Here is a 12174-nt window from a genome sequence, read left to right as displayed (position 1 = left end):
TCTGCACATGCGCGCTACTGTCGGCACGCAAGTGCAGTAGCTCCAGGCACCGAACTGTGTGGGGGGCCCGAAGCACGCAGCCCCTACCCCTGGCTGAATGGCCTCACTGGGGCTGCATCAATGAGGCTCCTCCCACGGCCAGCTCCTGCTCTGCCCCCACCCCCCCCCCGACCAGACCAGACACTTGCTCCCCCCCCACCCCCCCCCCCCGCCGACCAGACCCGACCCGGCACCCGCTCCCCCCCCCCCCGACCTGAGACCCACTCCCCCCCGCTGACCAGACCCGACCCGACACCCGCTCCCTCCGCCGCCCCGACCCGACACCCGCTTCCCCCCGCCCCGACACCCGCTCCCCCCCCCCCACTGACCCGACCCGCGCTCCTGTTCCCCGCCCCCCCCGCTCTCTCTTCCCCCCCCCCTCTCTTCCACCCCTCCCCTCCTCCCATCCCCCCCTCCTTCCTTCCCCCCCTCCCCTCCTTCTCCCCCCCTCCCCACCTTCCTTCCTCCCCTTCCCCCCCCTCTCCCCTCCCCCCTCCTCAACCCCCCTCCCTCCTCCCTTCCCCCCCCCTCCCCCCTTCCCCCTCCCCCTCCTCCTCCTCCTCCCTTCCCCCTCCTCCTCCCTTCCCCCTCCTTCCCCCCATCTCTCCTTCCTCTCCCCCCCCTCCCTCTCCCTTCCTTCCCCCCCCTCCTCTCCTTCCTCCTCCCCCTCCCTTTCCTCCCCAACCCCCCTCCCCTCCCCCCTCCTTCCCCCTCCCCCTCCCCCCTCGTTTGGACGCCTAATTTGTAACCTGCGCCTGATTTTTTAATGTGTAGAACAGGTTTTTTCAGTTCTACAAAAATCTTCACTGGCTCCATTCTACTTTAGTTTGGAGTACATTTTCACTGTGGAACTTTCAAATCAGGCGTCAGTGGCTGGACACGCCCCCTTTTGAAGAAAAAATTCTGTTCTAAACTAGAACTGTTCTACCTGACTAGAACTGCAGAAAAAAAAATGTGGAGAATTGCGATTTCTAAAATAGTCCATTCTCCACCAGTTGCTCCTAAAAATCAGGCGCGAATCATGTGGAAACTTGGGCCCTTTATCCCTCCACAAACACCACTAAAACATGCTCATTCATCTCATTGCTGTTTGTGGGACCTTGATGTACACAATTAGCTTTCATGTTTCCAAACATTACTACAGTGATAACATGACTGAAGTAAGTCTGTGAAGCGCTCTGCAAAATCCTGAGGATGTGAAAGGCACTATATAAATGCAAATTTTTTCTTTCAACAATCACAATAGAAACATAATTTGAAACCAGAGATGCACAACAAAGTCCATCATACTTTCGCAAATAATCTGAAGTAAAATTGGGTAAATTCAGTTTTTTCCCCTACATGCCTTTTTAGAAGGGAAGTCATTGCAAGGTGACAAGTCACCTCAGAGACCCTTTTAAGTAACACAGTTGGTGGAGCCTTAATGCACTACTTCCAGCATGATTTATAAAGTTGTAACCCTTTTAGTACTTAAAATTTAGGCATTGCTATTTCAAAGAAAATCTGCTAAGTGTTTACCCACACAAGATCAGTATAGTGCAAATTTTAAAAGTACTTGCTAATATTCGAATGCAGGATTTATTATATGCTGGAGAAAATATTGCTCTGTCTGCATACAAGAGGCTGGAATGGGGCATGGACTTCTTTGCAGTCATGTATCAGCTGACAGAAGCTGCATTCCATATGCTTGATGGATTTGCTTGTTGCTGCTTTCATGTTCCCTTCCCCAACTCAAGTTAGCTGGGAACTACTAGAACCCACTCAGGGCTAATTGAAGCTGGGATCAAAACAGCCTCCAGCATGCAAGTCCAGTGCTCTATTATTGGGCTAGGTTGTATTTCAGCATATAAATTTATTTGAGTAGTAAACCACTGTGGACCTACCTACAGAAAACACAACCCCTGAATTATATCAATACTGGCAAAAAAAACATTCAAATGCTCTCCCCGCTTCTGAACCTTAGAAGCTACAGCATCAATAATCCCCTTCCCCAGCTATTTATAAATTCACACTAGCACTGAAATGCTAAACAATGCCATAATTTGTTTATTTTAAATAAGACATAACGATTTAGATGAAGGAAGAGTGTAATATCTCCAAGTTTGCAGATGACACTAAACTGGGTGGCGGTGTGAGTGTGAGGTGGATGCTAAGAGGCTGCAGGGTGACTTGGACAGGTTAAGTGCGTGGGCAAATGCATGGCAGATGCAGTATAATGTGGATGAATGTGAGGTTATCCATTTTGGGGGCAAAAACACGAAGGCAGATTATTATCTGAATGGGGGCAGACAAGGAAAAGGGGAGGTGCAACGAGACCTGGGTTTCATGGTTCATCAGTCACTGAAAGTGGGCACGCAGGTGGTAAAGGTGGCAAATGGTATGTTGGCCTTCATAGCTAGGGGATTTGAATATAGAAGCAGGGTGGTCTTACTGCAGTTGTACAGGGCCTTGATGAGGACTCACCTGGAATATTGTGTTCAGTTTTGGTCTCCTAGTCTGAGGAAGGACGTTCTTGCTATTGAGGGAGTGCAGCAAAGGTTCACCAGACTGATTCCAGGGATGGCTGGGCTGTCATATGAGGAGAGACTGGATCAACTGGGCCTTTATTCACTGGAGTTTAGAAGGATGAGGGGGGATCTCATAGAAACATAAGATTCTGACGGGACTGGACAGGTTAGATGCGGGAAGCATGTTCCCAATGTTGGGAAAGTCCAGAACCAGGGGACGTAGTCTTAGGATAAGGGGTAGGCCATTTAGGACTGAGATGAGGAGAAACTTCTTCACTCAGAGTTGTTAACCTGTGGAATTCCCTGCCGCAGAGAGTTGTTAATGCCAGTTCACTGGATATATTCAAGAGGGAGTTAGATATGGCTCTTACAGTTAAGGGGATCAAGGGGTATGGAGAGAAAGCAGAAAAGTGGTACTAAAGGAATGATCAGCCATGATCTTATTGAGTGGCGGTGCAGGTTCGAAGGGCCGAATGGCCTACTCCTGCACCTATTTTTCTATGTTTCTATAACCAAACTTAAAAATGAATAAAGATTACTCACTATAAAACACTGAAGGTAAATTAATCCATCTTTCTACTTTTACCTTAGTACTATTTTATACTTAAAAGGTCAATTATACTCTTTTTATGTGGAACACTCCTCCCAGTAAATTAACTCATAATTTGGAATGCACAATGAATTGTTAAAAGATAAATATTCAGTTCATTAGCAGATACATTCAAAAATATCATTTATCATGTTGCATGCCAGTAATAGTTCTCTGAATAATCTAATTGACTATTTTACAGTGCACTAAACCTGGCATCAGAGTCCCAAAAAACATCAAACAACAACATTACTACAACAACAACTTGTATTTATATCATGCCTTTAACATAGTAACACATCCCAAGGCACTTCACAGCAGTGCAAGACTAAAATTTGACATCAAGCCACACAAGAAATTATGCCAGATGATCAAAAGTTTGGTCAGAGGTAGGTTTTAAGGAGCATCTGAATGGAGGCGCAGAGAGGTTTTCTAAGGGAGTTCCAGAGCTTGGGGCCTAGGCAGCAGAAAGCACTGCCACCGATGGCTGAGCGATTATAATCAGGGATGCTCAGGCAGAATTTTAGGAGCGCAGATATCTCGGCAGGGGGTGGGGGAAGTTGAGGGTGAAGGAGATGAGATAGATAGGGAGGGGTGTGGCCATGGAGGGATTTGTAAACAAGGATGAGAATTTTGAAATCAAGGCATTGCTTAACCAGAAGCCAATGTAGGTCAGCGAGCAGAGATGATGAGTGAACAGGACTTGGCACGAGTTAGGACATGGGCAGCCAAATTTTGGATAAGCTCAAGTTTTTGAAGAATAGAATGTGGAAGGCCAGCCAAGGTTGCATTGCAGCAGTCAAGTCTAGAGGTAACAAAGACATGGATGAGAGTTTCAGCAGCAGATGAGCTGAGGCAAGAGTGGAGATGGGCAATGTCACAGATGTGGAACTAGGCAGTTTTAGTTATGCCATGGATATGTGGTCAGAAGCTCATTTCAGGGTCAAATATGCCAGCAAGGTTGCAAACAGTCTGGTTCAGCTTTAGACAGATGCTAGGGAGAGGGCTGGAGTCGGTGGCAGGGACCAAAAAAAAATGGCTTTGGACTTCCCAATATTTAATTAGAGAAAATTTCTGCTCATCTAGTACTATCGGACAGAGTCTGACAACTTAAAGACCGTGGAGGTGTCGAGAAAAATGGTGGAGAGATAGAGCTGGGCAGTCAGCATACGTGTGGAAATTGATGCCATGTTTTCAGATGATGTTGCCAAGGGGCAGCATATAGAGGAGAAATAGGAGGAGGCCAAGGATAGATCCTTGGAGGACACCAGAGGTAACGATGCAGGAGTGGGAAGAGAAACCGTTGCAAGTGATTTTCTGGTAAAAGTGGACCATACAATTGCTAGGCAGCCATTACGCATTGGTTAGGTGGTGCAGTTGTTTAATTTACGGCCCAGAAAATTCCAGGTTTGACCCCGTGTCTGCTCCAATTTCAAGTTCTTTAACTTTTGATCTGTAATTTGGGAACAGCCCCGGGAAGAAAGTGGGCTGTTGCTATCGGCTATGAGGAGGCCGGTAAGTGTCACACCGGTCGTTATTAGGAAGTAATGTGGAAAGCACCATCAGCCGCCCGGGGCTCCTGGCCAGGGCCAGGGTTTTGACAGCTGTCTCCCCGATTTCAGAAAGGAAAAGCAAACACAAATGTTCGTGTAGCACCACTTGACGTTTGCGGGACAAATACTTCCCCCAGCGGCTTTAATTTGTCCACCACGTCAGGCGGCGGCCTCTTTAAACCGTCCGTGTGGATAACGCGGGGAGAGCCCGTCCAGCCCACGGGGCCGGGGCCCGACAATAATCCAGCCGCTCCCCTGCCCAGCGGCCGCCCCTAACTCACCTGCTGCTTTTCTCAAATCCGCCCAACTCTTGCGCACAAACCACTCGACGGAAGTGCTCGCTCCTTCACTTCCGCTGACATTAACCAATCAAGCTGCTCGTCGGAAGCATGCCGGGAATTGCAGTTCGAACGGTTGACGCAGGCTCCGAACCACGTGACCTACAAATCCCAGCGGACCTTGCGGTAACACGCATGCTCGTCCAGACGCCCTCTGTCGGCGAGCTCTAGTTTTAGTTTCTCCTGCGGCTTTGTTCGCAAATTTTTTTTAGATCAGTCTGGCTTATATAGGGCTGTCTTGATTATTAGTCACGTCTTATCCACTGTCAATCCTACTGGAAGATATCCTCAACGGTCAAATGAACCTCCAAATGGTTTGGACTTGTCCATAGTTACGAATCTTCTTTCTTAGGCAGTCCCCCAGAGTCGAAGATGACTTGCTTCCACACTAAAATGAGTTCTAAGGTGACTGATGAGACCAATGCGGAATCTACATTCTCTGTCACAGTTGGGGCAGATGGTCATTGGAGGGATGGGTGGGTGGGGTGCTTGATTTGTCGTATGCTCCTTCCGCTTGGCTTCTGCGTGCTCCCGCCGAAGAGACGCAAAGTGTTTGGTGCCTTCTCGGATGCTCCTCCTCCACTTTGAGTGTCTTGGACCAATGATTCCCAAGAGTCGGTAGGGATTTTACATTTTTTCAAGGAGGCTTTGAGAATGTCCTTGAAGCGTTTTCTTTGCCCCCCTGCCATGACGTAGCTCGGAGTAGAGTGCTTGTTTCGAGACTCTAGCATCGGGCATGCAGACAATGTGGCCCACCCACCAGAGTTGGTCGAGCGTGGTCAATGCCTCGATGCTGGGGATGTTGGCCTGAGAGAGAACGCCTGAAAGAGATCGTTGGTGCACCTATCCTGCCAATGAATTTGCAGGATTTTGCGGAGGCAGCGTTGATGGTACTTCTCCAGTGCTTTGAGGTGCCGACTGTACATAGTCCATGTCTCTGAAGCATATAGGAGTATCACTACTGCTCTGTAGGCCATGAGCTTTGTGGTGGATTTGAGATCCTGATCTTCAAACACTTTTTTCCTTAGGCGGCCGAAGGCTGTATTAGCACACTGAAGGCGGCGTTGGACTTCGTCATCGATGTCTGCCCTTACTGATAGTAGGCTCCCAAGGTATGGGAAGTGGACCATATTGGCCAAGGTCTCATCGTGGATCTTGATAACCGGGGAGCAGTATTGTGTGGCGGGGGGAGGGTTGTGGGGCGGAGGGGGAGGTTGGTAGAGGACCTTTGTCTTACTGATGTTTAAATCGAGGCCCAGACTCTCGTACGCTTTAGTAAAGGTGTCAACGATAGTTTGGAGTTCAGACTCCAAATGTGCACAAACACAAGCGTCATCTGTATATTGTAATTCAATGACAGAGGTTGGACCAACCTTACATATGGACTGGAGGCAAAGGAGGTGGAACAATTTCCTTCTTGTCCTGTAGATTAACTCCACTCCAACGGGGAGCTCATTAAGGGTGAGATGAAGCATTGCAGCAAGGAAAACTGAGAAGAGCGTTAGTGCAATGACACAGCCTTGCTTGATCCCGGTCTGCACTTGGATCTGTGATGGATCCATTGGTAAGAATCACGGCTTGCATGTCATCATGAAGCAGGTGGAGGATGGTGACGAATTTTTGAGGACAGACGAAATTGAGAAGGAATCAAAATAGAAATCACTAATTTAGCGGTTGACAGAGTCAAAGGCCTTTGTGAGGTCAAAGAAAACCATGTGCTGAGGTTGATGCTGCTCTCTACATTTTTCTTGGATTTGTCGCGCGGTGAAGATCATGTCCGTTGTGTCCCTTAGTGGGCGGAATCCACATTGCGACTGTGGGAGGAGCTCTTCAGCCACTGGGAGGAGACGATTGAGGAGGATTCTTGCGATGATTTTTCCTACGGCAGACAGCAGGGAAACTCCTCTAACTACCGCAGTCGACTTGTCACCTTTCTTGAAGATGGCCATGATCGTGGCATCTCTGAGATTCCCTGGCATGCTCTCTTCCTTCCAGATCAGAGAGATGAGGTCATGGATTCGTGCCAAGAGTACTTCTCTTGGTTATGAGTATAGTGATTTTCATTATAGCTGCAGTGTTCCCACCTTAAAAAAGATTCTTTGACCTCATTATTAGTCACATCCTAATAGCCCTGAATTGGCGGTAGTAATAACGGCATGGGCAGTTAAACGTGGAAATCCGGAAGTTGCTGTCAGAGATACCCTGCACTGTTGCGGTCTTCACAGATGGAATCAAAATAGAAATCACTGATTTAGCAGGAACCTAATCTAATTAACCACTATTCTCGCTGTAAAGATGAATGAAAAACTTAAGCCTTGTTTAATCAGGAAGTAACTGAGTTTTTGATCAGTGTAGAAGTCATGTATTCAACTATCATTGTAACCCATGTATAAGCTGACCAAAGTTGTACACCTTGAGAACATTGACCACAAGGAGGTGAAACTGTGGGAGACACGCCTAACCTGGACTTTCAGGAATAAAAGGGGAAGCTCCACCCACCTTCATCACTGGAGGTCTTGGTAATAAAGGTTACTGGTCACAGAGTGACCTTCTTTCTCTCTAGTATGGGCCTCATGTGCATTTGTACTGTATAATAAGGACATATTAATCCCGTTAAAAATGTATTTACACTGAAATGGACAAGCACTGTCCCATTAATGCACCGGAACCTTCCAAGTTATGCATGATGAACACATATTAATTACAGGAAAACAATATCATTATTTAATAACTCCAAATTTAGCAAGATTAAGAAATGCACAGTATGGCACTTTTACATTTTAACGAATAAATCATTGTATGATTAAATTTATTAAAGTTTTGACTTACTCTTGCAACCGAAACAATGTCGTTCCAGTGCTTTCTGCACTGGACTGGCCTCTGATGGATCTGGGTGACCGAGGACACCGCCTCATCAATTTCTGCCCATATTCTCTGATATACTCATGGGCTGGCCTTGCCACAACCACCCCGGGTCAATCGGTCCCAGCGCGCTTCCACCTCATGGATTAGCACAGCTTGGGCTTCCATTGAGAGATGTTTTGCCCTTTTCCTCCCTCCCACATTCGCTTCGGCACCACCTCCATCGTGACAATTAAATATTCTGCCATTTTAATTTTAGTAGAATACTCGTCAAATGTACACAACATTCCTCCTCTCTCTCTCTCTCCTTACCCCTCCCTTCCTCAATTGCGCATGCGTGGAATGACCCCCTGACCCCCAAAACGTGGGGGGAAAAAACATTGCGCATGCGCAAAACAAACAAACGCGCATGCGCATTGGGGGGGGGGGGAAATCGCACGTGTGCACAAAGAGAAAAAGGAAAAAGAATTTGCGCATGCACAGTAAGGTCAGTCTGGATCAAGCCAGCCTTACACGAGGACGACGAACCCCCCCCTGCCACACACTGCCACCACCACCAGTGCCGGGATCGATTACGGTAAAAATGAAGGCATTACATCTCGGCGGTAATTGGGCGGTATGGATGAATCCATTTCTTCAAATCGCCCAACTACCGCCGAGATACGGGCGGTGGCAGCGCAAAGTGAAAGTGTAGCCCTATGATTCTATGAGGGACTAACACATAAACAACGGAATGTATTCCCAAAAGGGAAATTAGGGTAATCACCTGAAGGAATAGTTTTTCTCTATCCAGTCTGTCAAAACCTCTGATCATCTTGAAAACCTCTATTAGGTCAACTCTTAACCTTCTAAGGAGAACAGTCTTAACTTTTCCAACCTTTCCTCATAGCTGAAGTCCCTCATCCCTGGTAACATCCTGGTAAACATTCTCTGTACCCTTTCTAAGAATTCAGAATATAATTTACCAATGATATTTTAATTTTTGCATGTTGATTTCTGGGCTATATGATAAGCATTAATGGGAACTTCCATTGTATATGTGTTAGTCCCTCATATAGGGCCCAAGTTTCCACAGGATAAAAAACGGGCGCCCCTCTGAGCTGGGCGCCCGTTTTTTGCACCTAAAACGGCGCCTAAAAAAAACCTTGCGATTCTGGAGCGTTCTGCAGCTCCTTGTCTGCCTGGTGCGGCGCCCAGGGGGGCGGAACCTACACTCGCGCCGATTTTGTAAGTGGGAGGGGGCGGGTACTATTTAAATTAGTTTTTTTCCTGCCGGCAATGCTGCGCGTGCGCGTTGGAGCATTCGCGCACGCGCAGTGTGAAAAAAACATTGGCACTCGGCCATTTTTGTAGTACTTTGTAGCTGTTTCATTTTTGAACATTTTTTAATAAAAGCACATTGCCATCAGCACATCAGCACTTGCAGCCTTCTCACTGTCTCCTTCCCCCGCCCCCGCAGGAACGAAACGGCTGTTCCCTTCCCCCTCCTCCCCTCCACGGGAACGAACGGCTGTTTCCTTCTCCCCCACCCCGCGGGAACGAACGCATGCAGCATTCTCCGTGCCTGAAGCACTTTCACACAGGTAGGAAGATGGTTTATTTAATCTTTTCTTTGCTTATAAATGTTTATTCAGGTTGGATTTATTTGTATAATATTTGTAGAAGTATAAATAAGGATTTATTGTAGAATTTAATGACTTCCCTTCCCCCCCCCCCCCCCCCACTTCATTCTGGACGCCTAATTTGTAACCTGCGCCTGATTTTTTAATGTGTAGAACAGGTTTTTTCAGTTCTACAAAAATCTTCACTTGCTCCATTCTAACTTAGTTTGGAGTACGTTTTCACTGTGGAAACTTTGAAATCAGGCGTCAGTGGCCGGACACGCCCCCTTTTGGAGAAAAAATTCTGTTCCAAAGTAGAACTGTTCTACCTGACTAGAACTGCAGAAAAAAAAATGTGGAGAATTGCGATTTCTAAGATAGTCCGTTCTCCACCAGTTGCTCCTAAAAATCAGGCGCAAATCATGTGGAAGCTTGGGCCCATATATCCTCACCAAATGAAACCAAATGGTCTGATGTACATGTGCAATCTGAGAGGTTAGACAGTGAGGTACTGATAATATCATTCTCATGAATACTTCAGAGGAAGTGATGTCTCGGCCCCATACAACACTTGCTGGGAGACAAAGGTATAGAAGAAATTGCATTGTTATATTAATTTCTTGACAGTAAGCATGGGGTAATAGTAACAGAATGTACAGATGGCCAGGAGAAGGTACTGTGTGAGCTGTCTGCCATTGGCAGCACTAAAGTTTAGAACAAGAGCCTGTACCTGTGCCATGTATTGTCGTGTTGACCGAGTGAATAGTCATTGGGGAGAATGACATGTGTTTTACATTAACACACTGATTCTTACGGCTGTCTTCCACTGTATCAAACAAGAACACTAACCCTTGAAATGTAAAATAACCACATTACATCAAAAAAATATACATACTGGCCCAGATCTTGCAATCAACGTTGAACAAACGGCATTAGCCATTCATTACACTTACACTTACCCACAGACTTTCTCTGGGATTTTGCACTGGAACTTGCTATGATTGGAAAGCCATTCAGCGCAGCGCCCTCGACAGGGAATCTGGGACATGTGTGAACAAGGCAAGCAACTCTGTGGGAGCACTTTTCCCTGAACGCTTTAGGCAGCAAAGAGCCTCCGAGGTGGCCAAGATAGGGTCTTGAGTTGCAACAGCGATTTAGCCCACGATTAGCACAGGAAGCCAACTTGGTAAAGGAGTTGAAGCGTAAGCTAGGAACGGCCACAGGAGGATCATTAAGGGGCTATTCGTCTTGGTAGGGGTCCCTGTTGGTCTGCAAGAGGAATGAGAATCTGAAATGAAGCCAGACAGAGCAGCACCATCTGCTGCAAGAGAAAGAAACAGGAGGGACAAGAGGGCGAGGCGGACTTCCCCATTAGCATCTACTTAACGCCTGTTTTCACCCTTTCACCAAAATAACCTCTGGCATCTCCTGAACCAATCAAATTTAAGAATTATTAATGAGGCATGCAGAGTTTGAGCCAGGAAGTGTCAGTTCGAATTGTTAATTCAATGTCAAATCATGTACAAAAAGTGAAATAAAGAGAGGAAAAGAAAGATTGGATTAAGAGAGGGAGCTAAGAGACAGAATGAAAAAGTAAAAAAAAAATAATCACTTTTTAAAAATTCCCAACAATTAAAATCTGAAGGAATGAGACCCCACGCTTGTAAAGGTTAATTTTCAGTGTCAGAGAGATTGTTAGCAGTAATTAAGATGTATCACACCTGTCATGTATTTAACTGTCATTGTAATCCATGTATAAACTGACCTAAGTTGGACACCATGAGAACACTGACCACTAGGTGGTGAACTTGTGGGAGACACTCCTAACCTGGACTTTCGTGCACAAAAGACGAAGCTCCATCCATCTTCTCCACTTCAGTGCTGGCTAATAAAGGTTACTGGTCACAGAGTGACCTTCTCTCTAGTATGGGCCTCATGTGCATTTGTACTGTATAGTAAAGACATATTATTGGCGACGAGAAACTGGGATTTAAACCAAGCGAGCATGGCCACTAGCAGCACAGAAGAGAGGTACTGTGTTGGTGATGATTGTGACGACTTTATTGAGAGGCTACAGCAAAGTTTTGTCACTAAGGAATGGTTGGGACAGGATTCGGCCAACAAATGCAGGGCTCATCTCCTGACGGTTTGTGGATCCAGAACGTACTCACTGATGAAGGACCTTCCAGCGCCAGAGAAGCCGGCAGACAAGATGTTCGAAGAGCTCAGTAAGTTGATCGGGGAACACCTTAAACCGGCGAGCAGCATGCACATGGTGAGACACCGGTTTTACACGCACCGGCGGCGAGAAGGGCAAAGCGTTCCAGACTTTGTGGCAGATCTCCGGCGACTGGCTAGCCTATGTAAGTTCCCAGATGCATGCAGAGCAGAGATGATGGGAGACTTTTTTATTGAGGTCATCGGGCACGCTGGGGTTTTCAGGAAACTGACCGAGACCAAAGACTTGACCTTGGAATCAGCAGCTCTGATAGCCCAGACATTTATTTCAGGGGAGGAAGAGACCAGAATGATGTATGACAAAAATCTTCGCTCAAATGCGGCAAACGACCAGGGAATCAACATTGTTAATGCGGCACACAGTTCTCTAGGCAAGGGCAATTGGACATGCCCCAGCATGTAGTCGAACACAAAGGGGGAATTCGACAGAGACAATGGCTAGCTGAA

The 12174-nt window shown here is 46.8% G+C and overlaps 1 protein-coding gene across 1 annotated transcript in view; it reads right to left on the bottom strand.

Annotated features, from left to right (window-relative positions):
* The window catches only part of ttc1 (tetratricopeptide repeat domain 1), an 87647-nt gene extending 82591 nt beyond the window's left edge, over window positions 1–5056 (bottom strand). Inside the window, exon 1 of the mRNA XM_070878387.1 lies at window positions 4970–5056. The gene's annotated coding sequence lies outside the window, so the exon portion shown is untranslated. The remainder of the gene's footprint in view (window positions 1–4969) is intronic.
* Between the last annotated feature and the right edge of the window lie 7118 nt (window positions 5057–12174).

Source organism: Pristiophorus japonicus, chromosome 4 (genome assembly GCF_044704955.1).
Source record: "Pristiophorus japonicus isolate sPriJap1 chromosome 4, sPriJap1.hap1, whole genome shotgun sequence".
NCBI classification, from domain to species: domain Eukaryota; kingdom Metazoa; phylum Chordata; class Chondrichthyes; family Pristiophoridae; genus Pristiophorus; species Pristiophorus japonicus.
The sequence above is the reverse complement of the archived record's forward strand: the minus strand, read 5'-3'. Positions and strand labels throughout refer to the sequence as shown.